This window comes from Opisthocomus hoazin, chromosome 3 (assembly GCF_030867145.1).
Source record: "Opisthocomus hoazin isolate bOpiHoa1 chromosome 3, bOpiHoa1.hap1, whole genome shotgun sequence".
Lineage (NCBI taxonomy): Eukaryota > Metazoa > Chordata > Aves > Opisthocomiformes > Opisthocomidae > Opisthocomus > Opisthocomus hoazin.
This window is the reverse complement of record NC_134416.1, coordinates 30838068-30857011: the sequence shown is the minus strand read 5'-3', so window position 1 is coordinate 30857011 and position 18944 is coordinate 30838068.

The following is an 18944-nucleotide window of genomic DNA, read 5'->3' as shown; positions in this document are numbered from 1 at the left end:
ACATGAAAGGCATCTGTCATTGAAATGCTGAAACAAGGTGTTTAAGAAGTTTAGCATGTGTCTTTGTGTTCATGTGGGAGGAGAGGACACTGTGTGTAACAGCAAGTGTGTAGATAATTAATGGATGATGCAAGAGAAAAAAAATCACAAATTGTTGCTTGGTACCCTCAGGCTTACATAGAAAACTGATAGAAGCAGGTTGCACGGGGTAAACAAAAGAAGCATTAGTGTGCATGAAGGAATAATTGAAAGCTGCATTCATGTCAGCATATTCTTTTTAATTATTCATTGACAGAAAAGCTGTAGATAAAACACCTGCTAATCTTTAATCTGACAAACCCTCAGGCCCATAAGACCTATTGAGGATGTAAAGAGGATTAATAGACATAATCAAGAAGGATGTGTAAGTTGTCCTCAGTGTTCCTTAACAGCAAAAATTGTGCAGAGATTTCATAAATTAGACTAAATAATTCAGTTTTATTTGGTTGGTACTGCTGCATATTTTAGAGCGATAGAATAGTAATAACAGACGTTCCAAACAATAAAAGGCTTCAGTAATAATTCTCCTACCCTTGTTATCTTCAGCAGTTATCTTTCTGTTGAAGCAATGGGATAAACGCTTCCCTGAAATCATTCTTAAGAGGGATCCCACATCACAAATCTTCTAGTTTTTAATAAAAGTTACAATCTCCAAGACTGACATGATGATAAAACTGACTTTGTCAAATGAACATCCAAGTCTCATAAAGAATAATAATGAAGTAAATGAGCAAGTAAATATGAAAAGAAAAAAGAAAAATAAATTGGATTTTTCTTAAAAACTCTTCATATTTGGGTGGAAAATGTTGTCCTCTTTTTTTCTCCCAGCTCAGATACTTTTCACAGTTCACATGACAAAACACTTCTAAGCTATTCCTACTCAATATTTCATTTAGCAATCATTAGCATACAAACAATTGGAGAACTAATACCATCTTAGACTTTAAAAACTTCTTTTGCTTTTGTCTGTCGTGCAGCACTTCAGGTGTATCACGGATATTCAATGGAGCTAGCAAAAGGTATGACTGACATGACATATTTGTCGCTCTGCAGAGTATAGACTAGCAAAGCAGATATGCAGAGCCTGGGACAAATCTGGTTTTGCTGAATTTCACCACCAGGAGAAAAAATCTGCATCATGCTATGATTAAACTCAGCTGGAAGAGTCACAATAAATTGTGTTAAATCAAGCATGACCTTACAAAGTCTTAATACAGATCAAACAAATTTAGAAACAATTTTTCATGGTTAGGCATACAAAATGCAGAATGGACAGAAATGCATGAATTAAAACAGAAAGAACATTATAATGGCCCATATAAGGTGTCAGAGTTTGTATTATTCACCTGATTTATTAAATAGAAAGTATACTAAAGCAGGGTTTTTAATTTTATATAAACAATTTTAGGGACCTTCCTCTGCTGAGTCAGTGACACTGGAAATATTTAAATCTGCATTCTTTTACAGCTTGGAGGCATGACTAACTATTCAGTTAAGTGATAAAGCTAGAAACGTAGAGAAGGTGTGAAAGGGCACAAATACTACATTTTTCTCTGACACTGTGTGTTAGGGTAGCAATATTCCTGTTCTCTGCTGTGCGTTCCTGACAGATTGCTGCTATAGGAGTGGCAGATAAAGAACTGCGTAGTTTGTGCGCCCAGGCATATTTTACCTGTGATGTAGACACCCAGATATCCAATGTAGGAGAGGCAGAAAATAGCTGCACAAGCCCAGAAATCCTTTTTCAAACCCCTGAAATTTTATTGGAAGAAAAATTTGTTAGTTTCTGAATCTAAATGGGGACAAAAGTCAATGAAAGGCAAGAACAGAAATTTTAAAATGGCATTTTAAAATTTATTACAATAGTAAAGATTCAATATGTCTTGGGAAGACTTACTGTCCACTAAATTAGTGATCGTTTTAATGAGGAATTTAACTTGATGTGTGCAGAACAGAAAGATTAAAGTTCTGACCACATATACAGCACAATGTTAGTTGTGTCTTTTCTCTGTTGCTGCCCCTACACAATAGCAGACACAGAGGAAGACAGTTAAATCTTACAGAAAGGAAGAACTGGGCATTAGTCTGCAAAGTATCTCGTGTGTTTTATTGATCTGGTGTGCTAAGTGCTTAAAAACCTAGGGAACAGAATCCAGAGAATTACATTTGCTTTTGACTTTGCAAACAATTATCGACATTTCTCATGTTGGTAGTCCTGTTCATACTGCTGGGCTGTATAATTGTTATAAATTACTTCTGTGTTGCTTAATGTTAATTGAACTGTCAAAAGAGACATGGCTCTTCAGATGTGAAATTGCATTTATTTGAATCTCTGGCATGTGTTAGCGTGGGTTACAGATCCGTTGTAACGATGTCACCCCAATATGAGTATTGATCGTTCAACCTTTATTAGTCAGCAAAACAAGGTTTATATAGCAAAGCAATTACAGCATCTGATTGGCTAGACCCCTAACCATATATAGGCAAAACTGCTGCAACTCGCTGCTATTGGTGCAGAGCTGCAGCTTGATGTGGAAACAGTGCTGTGGCAGGAAACGACAGTGTGGCAGGAAGTGATAGTGCGGCAGGAAACGGCGACGTGGCGGTCCCCCTGCTCCAGTGTCCCGAGCTCGTCGCTCTACCTTCCCAACAGGGTTCCGTGTTCGCCGCTCTCAAGGCTCACCTCTGGATCGGAACCTGGGTTGCTCAATGGCACCAAGCTATGTCCCCTCTTGTCCAGCCAGGACTCCACAATTCCCCCTTCTTCTTTTTGAGCAGGCCAGGTATGCTTCGTCATCTTGGAGAGAGCCTTTTTAAGACAGCTAAAACAAATACATATTATAATTCCAACAACAAGTAACACGATACATATGCGCAAAATTTCTACAATTAAACTGTTAAGCCAAGCGGGCAGATTACCAAAGAGCAAGGTGAGCAACCCATCAAAAAATCCCTGGTTTTGTTGTATTTGATTGGCGTGCTGTTTGAGCCATTGTCAACTACTCACCTGAATCTCCTTTGTACATCTGCCTGCACTATAATTAGCAAAATGAGTAACATTGTAGCTAGGTACCCCTATTAGACAGGTGCGAAGAGGTTCTGTTGCAGAAGCAAGAGACAGACAAAATGCTGATTGGCCCGTTTTGTTCACCCAGGTAACCCATAGATTTTGTCGGGGCTCAATGCAGTAAAGGGTTTCTTCACCTACTATAATCTGACAACATGTAAGGAGTGTGGCTAACAGGGTAACGGCTCGTTTTCCTGCCATTCCCTTCAAAGCTGATGCAAGCATCGCACTCTCGTCTTTCCCACTCCGCTTTGGGGACGGCCCAAACAGCAGATACTAGTCTACTTTGGCTATACTAAAAAAAACTACTTACTCATACGGTTTTAGCTCTCCGGTTTGCTAACCTTACCCACTTCGAGCAGCTATGGAGATAAGCATCGCTTCCTTCTGTCTTGAGCCTTGTAACAATTAAAACGCGAGCTACGCTGCGCCCTATTAAAGGCACTGATTACACCAATGCTTCGCAAGCGATATTCGACGCTGCCGCTATTGTTGGCAAGTGTAACAACTATGTAAAACCCGAGGCTTACAGATCTTACAAAACGTCACAGGTGGTATCAGTGACAAGTACCTCCTGGTAACCACTCATATACTCTTCCCTCTATTCAGGTTATTTCTACTTGATTGCTCTGTTCGTGAAAGTCTGCTTGTTGCTCCTCGGCTAACTTGTCTTGCTGATTCAAAGCAGGCTTCACGGCTCGGCTAGGCACCCAGACTGGACCGCGATCTGTGGAAACACACATATACCCTCGACCGTTAAATATCACTGGTACGGGTCCAGCCCACTCTCCAGTAGTCGGGTCTCTATAGATCACTTTAAACTGCGGTAAAGTCGTTGCACTATTGAATTTTAAGTTCTGGTGATGCACCACAACAGGCGGTGCCTCTTGATCACCTATAAGGCACAAATAGTTCAAAGTGAAAAGAACTCGATGCAACCTCGGTTGCGCTTCTGTTTCGACCCCTCGCTGTTTATCTAAGTAGTCTTTCAGCACACGATGAGTGCGCTCTATGAGGCCTTGCCCTGTCGGAGAATGTGCAGTTCCCGTGGTGTGCTTAATTCCCCACGTCAACAAAAATGTTCTCAGCTTTTGACTGACATAGGCAGGTCAATTATCAGTCTTAATTTCTTTAGGGACACCCAGTACTGCGAAACACGAAAGCAGATGCTTACAAACATGTTGCGCTTTCTCCCCGGGTAAAGCAGTGGCCCATATCATTTTCGAAAAGGTGTCTATTGTGACATGCACGTACTTCAGTCGCCCAAATTCGGAGAAGTGTGTGACGTCCATCTGCCATAGCACAAGTGCCTGCAGCCCTTTTGGATTTACCCCTTGGCCTATACCTGGTCCCTGGTTTCCACACTTAGGACAGGCCCGTACAATATAACGAGCCTCATTCTCTGTCAGCCCAAATTGCCTTTGCAGACCTCTTGCATTTTGGTGAAAATTCTCATGACTCTGTCTGGCCTGCTGAAACATGTCTACTGGAGGCATAGGGCATACGAGACTGACTAAGTTGTCAGCAATCTGATTGCCGTGCCTAGTCCCAGATCCCATTGGTGGCTACGTACATGAATAATGCAACAAGGTACGGCCCGTTGAGACAGTACGGTCCGTAACTGTATAAACAGCTTGCCTAATCTAGGGTTGACTGCCTCCCTAAGCAAGGCATCCAGTATTCGAGGCACTATCCCAGCTACGTAAAGGGAGTCAGTTACAAAATTTGAAGGCTCATTTAGCCAATTAGTTAAAGCCCAGACCACGGCAGTCAGCTCTAAAATTTGCAGCGAATCTCCATCCTGTCCTTGTATCATATGATGACACCACTGTCCCCCTTCTTGCCAAACACAAACTGCCTTACACAGCCTCCTGCCTGCATCTGTATATACTGTAATTCCTTCGGCCAGCAGCTCCTTCTGAACTCTGGACTTCTCAAGCCATAGATTACGCTTCAAGAACTGCCACAATCTCCCTTTCGGCTGTCGGGAATGTATCCTGCCACCGTAGCCTAACAGAGCTTCCTGTATGGGTAGAGCATGCCTCAACCACCATTCCAAATCTGCTGCTTTGACCAGTATACTGATGTCCTGCGGCTCTTCCCCTGATATTTCCACTATCCTCGTCCTACCTTTCCTGATTAGCTCTCCCACAGTTTCTGATCGTGTCTGTGTACTAGTCTTCGGCTGCACACTTAAAAACATCCATTCTAGTATGTAAAATGGATCATCGCCTGTAATAGGCTTGTCAGTGGCAAAATCAGGACTATTCAACGATGCTGTACAGGAATGAGTCTCCCCCTTCTTGTTTTGCCACTGACAAACAAGGGCATATGGCAACCCGGCAGGGTTACAAATAAGCAAGGAGACAGGTAGGGTTAGCAGTCGCTTAGCAGTCCAGGCTGTTTGAAGCTTCTGTACAATGTGTTGCAAAGCAGTTTGCTGCGTCAGTGATAGGGTGACTGCTGTGCTGGGATGCGAGCCACGTAGTAGTAATGTCAATGGTGCAATGTCAGCATTGGAAATACCAGCACAGTTGCGCACCCACTGGATATCTCCAAGTAAAGTCTGTACATCCGTCAATGTGTGTAAATTTGTAGCTAGCTCCACCTTTTGTGGTTGGATCTTAGCGTCAGAGATGCGCCACCCCAAATACTTCCATGGTGTGGATTGCTGAACCTTTTCTGGGGCAACAACAAGGCCCTTTCTGGCTAAAACAGTACTCAGCTGCGTCAAGGAATCGTTATTGAACGCTTCCTGTTGACAGAAGAGGATGTCATCCATATAACGATAAATGATCGTATTCGGCCATTGCTCCCTGAGTGGAGCTAAGGCCCAAGCCACATAAAGTTGACACAGCGTGGGTGAGTTTCTCATGCCTTGTGGCAAGACAACCCACTCATATCACTCTGAAGGTGCTGCTTTGTTGGTTATTGGTATCGAAAAGGCGAACCGCTGAGTATCTCGCGGATGTAAAGGTATAGTGAAAAAGCAGTCTTTTAAGTCAACAATGATTACGTGCCAACCCGATGGAAGCATAGCAGGTGATGGCATTCCAGGTTGCACGGCTCCCATGGGTTGCATTTGCTCATTAATCTTACGTAGGTCGTGTAAGAGGCGCCATTTGCTGCTCTTTTTCGGAATGATGAAAATGGGGGTATTCCAAGGGCTGACTGAAGGCTTGATGTGGCCTGCAGCGAGTTGCTCTGCTACCAATTGCCTTGTTATTTGCAGTTGCTCTTCTGTCATGGGCCACTGGTCAACCCACACAGGTTCGTTGGAAAGCCAGGTTAGCGGTGGGTTGGGCGACTGCTCGCCAGTGCCCATAACTAAAAAGGGGTAGTAGTTAGTACAACTCCAATTTGACTTAAAACGTCGCGCCCAAATAGGGCTGCAAGAGTTTCGGGCAGCTGCATGACATAGACCTTTAAACTGACCTCCTGCCCTTCAGGAAAGTTTATTTGCACAGGGTATTGGCTCATCATGGGAGTGGAGTGTCCCCCTACACCTGCGATAGCCGTTGTGGGAACACTTAGTGGCCACTCCTCCGGCCAAACATCCGTAATTACGATTGTGATGTCAGCTCCGGTGTCTAGCATGGCATAGATTTGTACTGATGCATTTCTCTGACTCAACACAATGTGCATATTAGGGCGGTGGTCCATCTTCGTAGGAAAACAAACTGTAGGGTCTGTGGAACCAAGACTTCAGTTTTCATGGGAAGTCTTTGCTAAAGAATGGTCAAATGAGCTGCCTATCACTAGGATCCGCTCTATCTTACTGCCTTTTGGAACAAACAAAGGAGGACAAAGGGTATGGACCATAATATGAATCCGGTCCGTACAGTCCGCATCAATAACCCTAGGAACAATTAGTAGTCCCTTAACGCCGGCAGAAGAACGTCCCACTAAAAGTCCTTTCATTCTGCCGTTTAAATTAATCCTTGGCTCGACTGCATTGGTAGGGATCTCATGTACGGTCGTGTCATTAAGGACAATGTCTATTGTGGTTTCCAAGTCGATTCCCAAGCTGCCTCTGGTTGCAGCTTGAGGCTGTTGTGAAAAACTCTTGCTTTGCCCGGAGGATTCATTTGTTTCCACACGCGGCCTCTGTCCGCATTCCTCCTCTTGTTTCCCGAACATACTTTTGTGGCATGGCTACTCTTCTGACATCTTTCACACCAGACGGCGCTACAGCAGCAGTGTCTGACGTGCCCTTTTTCCCCACACCGATAACAAATACAGCGGAATGATGACTGCACCTGCAGAGGACTGTTTTGTTGCACCGCAGCTGCAAGTGGTTGGACAACTTCCCTGACCACGCCTTGCACGGCAGCAGCGACTGTCACCTGTTGCTTTTGTGCTCCAGCCCTCTCGACTCTGGACTGCATGTCTTCAACTCCTGCCCCTTTTGGCAGACTTGCCAGAAGCTGCTTTGTAACTTTATTGGCATTGTCAAAGGCTAGCACACGAAATCTTTGCTGCTTGCTTTCCTCATTTAAATCTGGATGATTCATTAACGCATCCCACAGCAGGTCGATGAATTTGCTGTAAGTTTCAGTGGCTCCTTGCACTACGGTTCCGAAAGGTGGAGCAGACAAACCAGGCAGTGCAAGGAAAGCTTCCAGGGCAAGACATGCCAACTATTGAAGCACATGGGTGGGGAAGGTCAACTGCCACTCCAGGTTAGCATAAACCCCTTGTCCGGTAAGTATTTCCACCGTTACTCCATAATAAGGATCTTGCTGGTCCTGATGTCACATCGCCTCATCCATAGCCCGTTGTGCCCATGCTGCTCCCCACAACAAGAACTGAGTAGGGGTAAGTAACAATCGCATTAAATTTTGACAGTCATACGGACACGTCATGTCAGCGGAGTAAATCCAGGTAACAATTTGTCGAGTGGCCTCAGATCTCACCCCATATTGAGATATGGTATTACGGGCCTGTTGTAAAATTTTCCAGTCATGTGGTTCCCATTTGCCTTGACCATTAACCTGTACCACAGCACAGGCTAACGCCTGAGTACCTCTCATAGTGGTGGCAACGTTCCACTGTCCATCTAGGATGGCATCCCTTATAATACCGCTCCAGTGGGCAGGTGTGATAGACGCCGGAGGCCCAACTAAACATCTCGGAGAGGAAGCCTCATTTTCCCGGTGGGGGGGATTGGCAACGATTGACATATGCTGTAACTGCGAGCTCATGTCTTGAAGACGCTGCAAAACTGACTGCAAAATATCGCCCGCTGCTTTTCCCTGCAATCCGCTCTGGCCGCCATCAGAGGGAGTCAGGGGTGGAGACGCCTCGCTGGAGGGCACCAACGGAGGATAGAGAGGAGGGGCCGGTGTTGTAGGCCGCGCCCCTTCTCCCTCCCCCTCTGAAGGTGGTGCTAGCCGCTCCTCCCCTCTTCCGGAAGGCAGTCGTACTTCCGCGCCCAACTACTCCCCTCTCCCCGGGGCGGTCGTACTTCCGCGTCAGGCTCACATTTCCGCTTGGTTTCTCTAGCGGCAACTTCTGGCGGGCCCCCCCCGTCTTTGCCAGCATTGGAATCACGCTCCGCACTCGCCCGAATCTCGGCAATTGTGTTACAGGTGATCCCAGTCATCCCTCTAACGGCAGGTAGCCCAAAAACCCTTTCTAATGTCCCAGGCTTAGGCGTGTGATCTTTCCCGGGCTCCGGAGCTAGCATCCGAGCTGCAGCACACGCCACCTCTCGTTCAGCTTTCATGGCTTTTATGGTCTCTAATACTGTTCACCAGAGCTCGCAGACGGCTTTTATCTCCTTTTCTTCCTTTTCCTCCCCCGTTATTGTCCTTTCCCACATTGTCTCTCCTAACTCTTGCCATTCCGAGACGGAAAACAGTAGCGGGGTATCTGCAAAGTGACCCCATCGCTGCCGCAATTTAATCAACTTCACGAGTTGCTTTGCCATTGCGTCTATTCCTCTCTTAGAGAGCATACCGACGAGCAACGTTGCCGCAGCCTCTATCTCCATGCTAGCGACCCCGGCCTCCGCCTTCAATTTTAGCTGCGTCAGGCAGCACCAGTGGGGCTTGTTTAACTCCTGGGAGGCGGCCGTCCGTGTCTGCCCTGTGACTCTGCACCCAGGCAGCACCACTCCCAGCCGCTGTTCCCACGCCCCCCGTCTAGCTGCTCACCGCAGTCTCAGGGATTCCTGCAGGGAAAACATCCATCCTCTGCTACCAAATGTTGGCGTGGGTTACGGAAACGTTGCAACGATGTCACCCCAGTATGAGTATTGATCGTTCAACCTTTATTAGTCAGCAAAACAAGGTTTATATAGCAAAGCAATTGCAGCATCTGATTGGCTAGACCCCTAACCATATATAGGCAAAACTGCTGCAACTCGCTGCTATTGGTGCAGAGCTGCAGCTCGATGCGAAAGCAGTGCTGTGGCAGGAAACGACAGTGTGGCAGGAAGTGACAGTGCGGCAGGAAACGGCGACGTGACGGTCCCCCTGCTCCAGTGTCCCGAGCTCGTCGCTTTACCTTCCCAACAGGGTTCCGTGTTCACCGCTCTCAAGGCTCACCTCTGGATCGGAACCTGGGTTGCTCAACGGCACCAAGCTATGTTCCCTCTCATCCAGCCAGGACTCCACAGGCATGTGCACTTTTTGTGTTGGTACCAGCAGTTATTTTCTTTCTTGCTTACTTGCTTGGTACTTTTGATATGTACGAGAAATTTTGTTTTGGTTTGAATAAGGTATTCCTTGACTACTGTATTACAGTTTTCCTTGAAAGTCTTAACCTATCTTTAAATCCTGGGACTTCCTGCATGCCCCCTGCTGAGAAAGCTTGCTTTTCTGAGTACTGGCATTAAGCAGAGAAACTGATGGACAGCATACTCTACTTCATATCACTTCTGCAAATACTTCAGAATCTTGTAATTCTGTATTTTTGAAAAACACCGTGGCATAACAGCCCTGCTGGAAATCATGAATGTAAATTATTTCATATAAAAAAAAGCAATATATTATTTAGTATATTTTCAAATATCTTACTTCAAAGCAGAGAACATTAATAAACATCAAGGACTTTAAAAGGGGGGAGGGGAATGCAGAGAAGAGTTCTGCCTTCAGCTGAAATATAATTTTATCTCTTCCCAGCTAACTAGTCTGCCAATGAAATGTCAGGGCATTGCTGTCTGCCAACCAGCAGCAAATGTGCAAAGCTTGATTAAACTATGATGCAGGACTACAGGGAACATAGTCCTAAAATAAAGAGTGCAAACAACAGGAACACCCTTGCCCTGATCCTGGGTTTCCACAGTTGTTCAGTGGAGGTAAACTGTTGCAGCCCATGTTCCTCAGACTGCATCAAAATGAGGATTAGTAATTAAGGGTCTTGCCTTTAGCTACTAATTTACCAATGCAAAATACACTGTGGCTTGAAGAAGAATTTATTTTGAAATTTGATAGGAAATTTATTGCTGGCCTTTTTTTAATTTGTGTCTTTGCGAGTGCAATATAGTAGGCATCAATGGACAATTGTTAGTTAGGTGGGCAATCTCTCTGCAATCTGTTTAGATATGATCTTTTTTCCTCCTCTGTGGCATCCCACCTCTTCGTAGTTCTTCACCTCATCATTTCCTCAGTTCTGAATTCCAAGATTTCACTTTCCTTAGTGGCCTCCCAGCCAAATCCCTGACCCTTTACATCTGTGTCTTCTCCTTTCTGGTGCTAGGGCTTCACAAGATGTCTCCCATCACAAAATGCCACTTTGAAATTGATCTTTTTCAATCAGATTTTCAAACAGGTCAGCTGCAATGCTCACAACCTCTCTTAGCTTGACCTTCTACCCCATCAATCTCTAGCTTCACCTCCTCCTCGGGGTTTTAAGTGCTCTCATAGTGTTTTTTGTTATTTTCAGAAGAAATATGAAATTGCAGCAGGACACAACAGAGTCAGACAGAGATAACCAACACAAAAACTGTTCCAGAGGCAGTCTGGAGACAGCTTATACCTCACATCTGCACAATGTGATTCCACACTAAGAACAAACTCTTTTTCTTCTAAATGTAAGATACCAAAGTCAGACTTTCTACATTTTTAGTCTTCCTTCCCAGCCACCTCCTCGCTGTCGTTTTATTTCCTTTTCTATGTTTCAGATCTTCATTTGTTGGATTAGTCTTTTTGCACCCTGTGACCTTTCTACTGCTCTGTAACTACCATTAGCACAAGTGCAGCCAGCCTGGCCAAAGCCACAGCGTGAACTCACAGGCAGCAAGCAGTGCCTGTGCCGGTATGCTCCAGCAGTTTGAATTTTCCTGAGGAAGACCTTTGGTAGCTGCTCACTGCACACCGGCTGTGACTGCTGTAGTAAGTAAAAGGATGCTGTTCATCATCTTGACAGGTCCATCCTCTCAACCAGCAGCATCACCTGCCTTGGTACAGGATAATGGGGGGTGGTTCTCAGGAGCAGAGGCATTGCAGGTATCCAGATCTAGCAGAACTGGTAGAAGTATTCCATTGACTACGAATTTTGTAAAAGCACCTTCAAAATGAGAATAGAATACAGTGATGTCACTCAGCCAGCTCACAGCCTGTAGCTGTCCTCAGTTAGATCTCATTGTAAAACCCAGTTAAGCTACAAACAAGAAGGTGTTTATGTTACTTTGCATGCAAAGGCGAAAATGTCCTAAGGGAAAATATGTCCTGCCTATGCGTGTACTGAGCAGCTTCATTATCTCGTGAATGGGATTGCTCACTTCAGACTGGTCACTGCCTTGCTGTTCCCCCAGCTGGGGAGGTGTCACAGCCTCCAAATCACACACGGGGGAGTGCTGGGTGTCTACAGCAGTTGGGACAACAACTGTGCCCGTACGAGGAGCTCCACATGCATCAGAGGGCATGATGAAGTCCTTACTTTAAGTGCTTTTTCAAATACGCAAAGTATCGCAATATTAATGAAAAAACTGCAGTAATAACAGTTCTGTAGGAGAATTTTCCTTGGTGCTAGCTGCTGGCATTTGTGACAAAGGTCTTGAATACAGTGAATCCTTCTTGGCTGTCTTTGCTTTAAAGAAGTTGCCATTCTTGGCATCCCCTTGGAAACAAGAAGTCTGGCTGGGAAACCTCTGGAGTGAAAAAATTCCTCAGTGTCTGAATACTGACTTGTCAGGAAAGACTTGGAGAATTGTTGCTGAGTTTATATAATATATACTCTAAAAACATACATATACACTGGAAATGCACAAGCTTTTTATTAATTCAGAGCTTATCAAATTTCAGAAATACAAATCCCCCTTCAAACAGGAAACTCAACTGTTCAGGCTTCTCTAGGATAACAACGAGTTTTCTAAACAATATTTGAAATATGCAACTATTCACAGATATTTTCTTTCTTCTTCCTATTTTCACAGAGTAAAGCACTGACAGAAGAAGGCTTCAATAATAAGAGGCTAAATATATTTTATTCCAAAACACAGTAGCCTTATACGAAAGGTGATTTTGTGTTGGGCAGTGTTATACTGAGTGCTCTAAATCACTTCTGGCTCTCAAATGAGGTGCCCCACTTTCTCTTTGGTCTCTTGTGAACTCATTAAGACAGCAAACTTGTTTTTAGAGAATAATTCCAATGTCTTGTAGAATACGTTGGCCTTCATGCACTCACTGCTCAGAAGAAAAAACTAAAAAAAAGCTTTAAAATGGTATTGTAGACAAGGTACAATGCAGTGCTTCTTTCTGTTTAGTCTTCCAAATGTGTAAAGTGATATTTTCATTTCCAAGGTAATTGAATGCTCATTTGAATGTATGTACAAATATACAACAACATTTGTAATATTGTTGACCTTGGTATTACAGAAAACGCTTGGCCATAACTAACACCTAGATGGATAATGTGTTGTGTTACCAGGTAATTTAAAAAAAAAAAAAAAGTCAAGAAAATTGAATTGCCTTGGGGATCAGAGACAGAGTAACAATGTAAATTTATATTTTGTGGATGTTTTAGGTATAGTTCAATGTTAATACAAATAATAAAGTATTCTAAGATATCCTTTTAAGCCTAATGGCACCAAAATTCTATATATGAAGAACATGTGATATAAAACATACTTTAGTGCAAGACTGAAGTCTGTGGAAGGCAGCTTCATACAATATAATATTATTTAAAATACTTGTATACAAAATCTTGCCAACTTTTGCTCTCCAAGTAAAACCAACTGCAAATCTGACTGCCTAAGCAAACTAATGTAGATGGTAAATATTGTCACTGAGAGCAAAAAGTGATCAAGCAATCCATAATTTCCTCCTCATTTGGGAATCCTGTACTTTTGATGCATAGAATAATGATTTCACAATCCAGTAGGACTTTCCTTTGTTGGGAAATGTAATGATAAAACCAGTGCAGAACCCTGCCAGAAGATCTGGGGGAAATTTCAAGGAAAGAAATATCTGTCACTTGTCTTCAGACTAATCCCCTGCAGAAATATACAGAGCAGCTCCTGGGAGATGTGTTAGTTCTGAGAGCCAAGTCCCCTTGACCTCCCTTCCTAAAACTGAGGTGCAATCTGGCAGAGCAGTAATCCAATTGCTCTTTAAAGAATTCTTTTTCCAGTCTTCCTGGGAATAGTATTGCTTATTAAATTTCAGTGAATAAGAATATGTAGGAACTTTCTGAAAAAGACGGTAGGGCATACTGTCCTTGTAACCAAAGTCATTCCTAAGGCCAAAACGTCAGACAAATTAAAAAGAAAGAGTAGTTTCTTTTTCACTCTTCTCTTCCTTCTGTTATGTAGACTTCAAGTGTTTTTTTTTCTTTTTTTTTTTTCTTATTTTTAGTGTCAGTTATACCCAAATTTTTTCAGAGTGATCTATGTAACATAAAAATTGTTTAGAACAGAGAGAAATCTACAGTGTAATGCCAAAAGCTCAGGACCACTCTGAAGGACTTTCTGTGGTTTTCCTGGTCTCCGCTTATCTTTCTCAGCCTTAGTAGCCTGGCGGGTTTCAAGAGGCTGTTAGCAAAGAGAAACCTTTTCACTCTACATACCCCTATTTTAATTTGTCTTAACTCCTAAATGTTCAACAATGACAGGATTTCAGAGGTAAGAAGAGAAAACTTCCACGATCCAGTGCGCAGTTCTTCCTAAACCTTCCATGAATTCAAACTCCCTCATGGGTACAGCTAATGAATTGTGACAAACAGAAGACATCACTGGAAGCTCTAGTTATAGATGAAGAACCTCTGTCTATTGCCAAAATACGGATTTTTTAAGCCCGGCCATAGCTAAACACTGCGGGGAATGGTCTCTTTACATTGGCTACATTCACAAAGGTGACACAAAGGCAATCTTCTTCTGTTGACACAAAGATTTGTCGAATCTCAAACACCCGGGAATTGGCTGAAACATCAGACGTAATTAAAGAGTTACATAAAAACCTGCTAAAGCTGTATTCCAATATTTGTCTCTGTAAATCCTGTGATATCAAAATGGAAATAGCGCTTATCAAGCTCATGCTAAAGAAAAATAGCCAGTTTCCTCTTTCAAGCTGGTGAAATCAGGGAAAAATACACTAATTTAATTGCTATATGCAGTTTTCATATTGAGAATAATTCCAGATCATTACACTATGCCTGAGAGAATTTAGATTCTTAGACAAAGTTTCAGTGATGAACTTATTCCTTGAGTTGCAGGTGTGAATACCTTTATGCACAACTGCTCTGAAAAGTTAGATACAGACAATTGCCTCTGTTGTGAAGAAATCCAAATGTTCAATTTTGTTTCTGTTTGGGCTTCAGGAATAGCTTTACTGAGTCTTGTTGGAAATGCTGATTACCTCCCAAAGTTGACTTCAGATTGTGACCCATGAAGTTTACAAACTTTCATAATGATTTAAGGTTTCCTAGATTTCTTTACCTATTGGGAGAGAGATGGATGAAGTGAAGAGAGATAAATCTACAGACTTCAGAAAGAAAAAGTCTCTTTTTAGCTTTTTTCCACTTATCTGTGCTAAATGAATAAAACAGATTGTAGTTGTATGACCTAATAATTATTATGTCTGTAGCAATTCCATCAAAAGAGTTGTGTTGAGAATTGCAGAAAAAGTAGGTTTATAATTTATATTTCACGATTTAATGACTGAACTTAGACTTTAAATTTCACGGAGTGATTCTTCGGTGGACTTGTGATTGTCCATAATAGACTTGCTGAACAGGAAACAGGAAAGGATTATACAGTTTTGGAAGCCTTCTCTAAGTTATTATTGCGTTACACAACACAAGAACACAAAAAAATCTGGGGTACAGACTTATGTAAATGCATGAATGCACACCCTTCAAAAAATTTCACATGCACCCCAATATTTAAAAGTTGTCTCCTACACAACATTGAGTCATTTCTGTTTGTCATTATGTCATTTCAACAACTTCACAGCGCTGAAATGAGTAAGCTTCTCCTATGTTTTGAGGGCTCATACTTTTTCTTATGTAACTCTTCATGCTTTCACTCTGTCCCATCACCTTTTTGTCAGAAGAAGTCCTTTCCAGCATCCTTCTTGCTCAAATCAACAAGTATATGTCACAGTTTTCATATAACAGAAAAAAATTGATAGTACAATCACACATCCATAGAATGGATATTTATGGTCTCATTAGCCAGATTAGCTAATACCTGTATAGTGGAGGGACCTTTATAACCTTTGCTTCTTGGGCAGTGTAAGACAGAAATTGTAAACCAATTCCTTCTTCTGTCAAAAGGAAAAAATAAATCGGTTGCTTTTGGTGGGGGAATAGGAAGGGAATGCTGCAGACAAGATCGAGCTGCACATTACTTTGATATTCCATTACAAAGGTAGCTGCTGCTTCTAATTTGTGGTTTACTGGAAAGCAATCTGAGTCGAAGGATCTTCAGAAAATTTGCAGTCTGAGCTCTGTCTGATGGAGGTATATTGTATGAAGGAGGATGTCTGGCTAAGCTAGGAGCTGGCAACAAAGTCTGTCCACTGTTAAATAAAGTCTGTTTCCTGTTAATTACCATAATCATACAGGAAACTCTCACTCAGTCTTCTGTCCAGCCACTTTCCCAGGACATTTCTGCTGTCTGTCTATATTCTCTGTTAGATTCCCTTGTACTCAAACCTACAGTTTTTTAGGGCTTGTTACACATGTGAATGTCTCTACACCAGAAAATAGCATGATGTTTCAGTTACATTCCCTTATCTTATTAAAATCCACTTAAGTCTAACATATTCCTGTGTATATCTAGGTCTTAAGGAAAGGGGTGTCAAGGACCCATGAAACTACCTGGGAACTGATCTGTATGAAGGGAGGACGCTGCAGACGTAGAGTCAGCAAATAACACCACAGAGAGGCAAGCTGCTCTGTGGTGCTGCCACACACCAGGTCCAGCCACCAGCATGGCAGGGATGGGCAATGGAAGGGACTGAGTCTAACCCATCACTGGAGGCCTCCATGTTTTTCTTTTCAGAGATTATATTGGTAGGAAATCAATGAGCAGTTTTGAACTGCACAGGAAGTTGTTCCTCCATGTGTCTGGGGTTTTTCTCTGACAAAAACTGAAATGTCACAAGCAGTGTTATGACTCATTTTTATTTGCATGACCCACAGTCATTCAAACACTGGTCTAGAGAGGTCAGTCCCCAATGTTCCTTTGGAAATGACCTTTAGGAGGCTCAACAATGCACCAGCTATGTGGAGGAACAAGTATTATGTCCTGCCATACGGTCATACAGAGACACAGACGGCTGTTTCCTTACACGGTAAAACTCACTTGTGTGATTACACAGAGGCGAGAGTGGCCAGCCTTGTCTCAAGTCAAACTTTAGACTAAAGTAGGATTTTAAAAACATTGGTCAGTTCATGATAATAGGGCCTTCTGGCCTCAAATAGGTATTGTCAGAAATCTATATAATCCACATACATAATTCTAAAAAAAGCTTATTTGAGTAATATTATTTTTTTTCCAAAAAATATGCCTTCAGACCTGGAAAATTAAATCTTAATCAAAAGGAGTTTACTCAACATTCACTGCTACTGTTAATACAAGACTTCTATATTTCAGAGTGAGGTAAATTAAAGAAGTCATCTGCAGACACTGGCTGAGTTTGGGGTTTTAATAAAGCCTGTCTGGTCTCTGTGAATAATGAGCAGTAAGTGCATTTCACATCTAAGAGATATAATATTAGTTGGGATTTTACAGTTCATATTATTATAAGATTTTCTCCAGAGAATAAAATATGTACCTTGGGCCCTTTTTTATTTTGTTGGAAATGTTTTTCTAAGGCTTATCCTAAAAAAAACTATTAAAAGTAAAAGAAATTGTTTAATATAATTGCTATTCTCTTGATTTGGTCAATGTTAGAGCACTTTCATTCCAGATGCCTGCAATGCCTATTTTTACCACATGTTTGATACTTCAGCAGCACTGGAATCAGCTGTCCATCATGTTACTTCAGAAGATCTGTTTTAAGAGAATTGCAGGCAAGGATACAAATGTGAATATCCTCCATCAACAACTTTTAGCAGTGGAACATGGATCAATGAGTATGCTTTACTTCTTGAAGGGATTTAGGTCCCTGCAGAGGGCACCTCTGAGAGTCATTCTGTCTCTTGTGATACTCTATAATAGCTTTTAATACCATCAAAATATGGGCTGTATAGTTTTTGAATGCTGTCTGCAAGTATACGATAATATTTTTCAGTCCTCAGAAAACCAGTGCAGTCAGTTGTAGAACTAATAAATCTTCTCAGAGAACCAGTATGTGCTGCAGTAGTTCCCACATGGCACCTCAGAATATGACTTTTAATATGTAAGGAGTCTAGACAGCAAAACTAAACAAATTTTCATGGCTGCTTTAGTGATTTTGTACCAGTTTGGTACTGCCCAAGCAGAGTATCACAAATGTGATAAATTAAGTGCTGTTTTTGTCTTCGCTGTTCCTGTGTGTCCTGAGGTTGAGTTGCTCTTCCTATGGACTGCTTTACATTGACTGAAGTTCCAGAGTGCCAGAATTCCCAGGAACATGGTGTGTTCAGCTTTTCAGTATTTTACTTTAAAGAAACCAGAAACTTTCTGCATTCTTCAATGCAGTTTTTTTGTAATTTTCTGCATTATGTATTAAAAAATACTCATACGTAAAATAACTTGCATTCCCAGCACCTCACTTCAAAAATTTGTCATATGTTTTGAAACAGAGTTGAAAGACAACATTTGAAAGAATCATATTGATCAAATTGTTCAGGCAGAGGCTGTAGTTAAGGATGATGTCAGGTCTCATTTTTCTCACTGTAGGTAGCTGGAAAACAACATAATTAAGAGGTTTTCAAAGATTTTAGCTACAATTCCAGTGAATAAATTGTCAAAGAATAATATGCAGATATTTCTCAAAGTACGACTTCAACCTCTATTTCCCTTTAGATAAGATAGATAGGAAGTTCTCATACTTAGAAAACCCAAGTCAGTGAATAACGGTTTCACTGATAATCGAGTTTTGATACTATGGTATTTGGAGAGTCCTCTGAAACAAAATTTCCCTTTGTGTATTGTTTGTATATGAATTAGCCATCCCTGGATATTCTGATCAAACAGAAATGAGCTGAGCATTGCTATTTGTTTTACTTTCACAAGTGCTTTAGGAAGTGCTTCCTTCTCTTCCTCAAGCCTGAGGGGATAGAAGTTAGTTATTGAATGCACAGACTTTTCATGGCAAATCATCATAAACTACAGTACATTCTAAAAAATAAAGGAAAATGGATATTTTTAGCTATGATCAAAGTATATTTTAAGATTACTTTAACAGATAAAATGATAATTTAATTTTGATAAATATGACTGCTACATATTGCCTTGCCTATG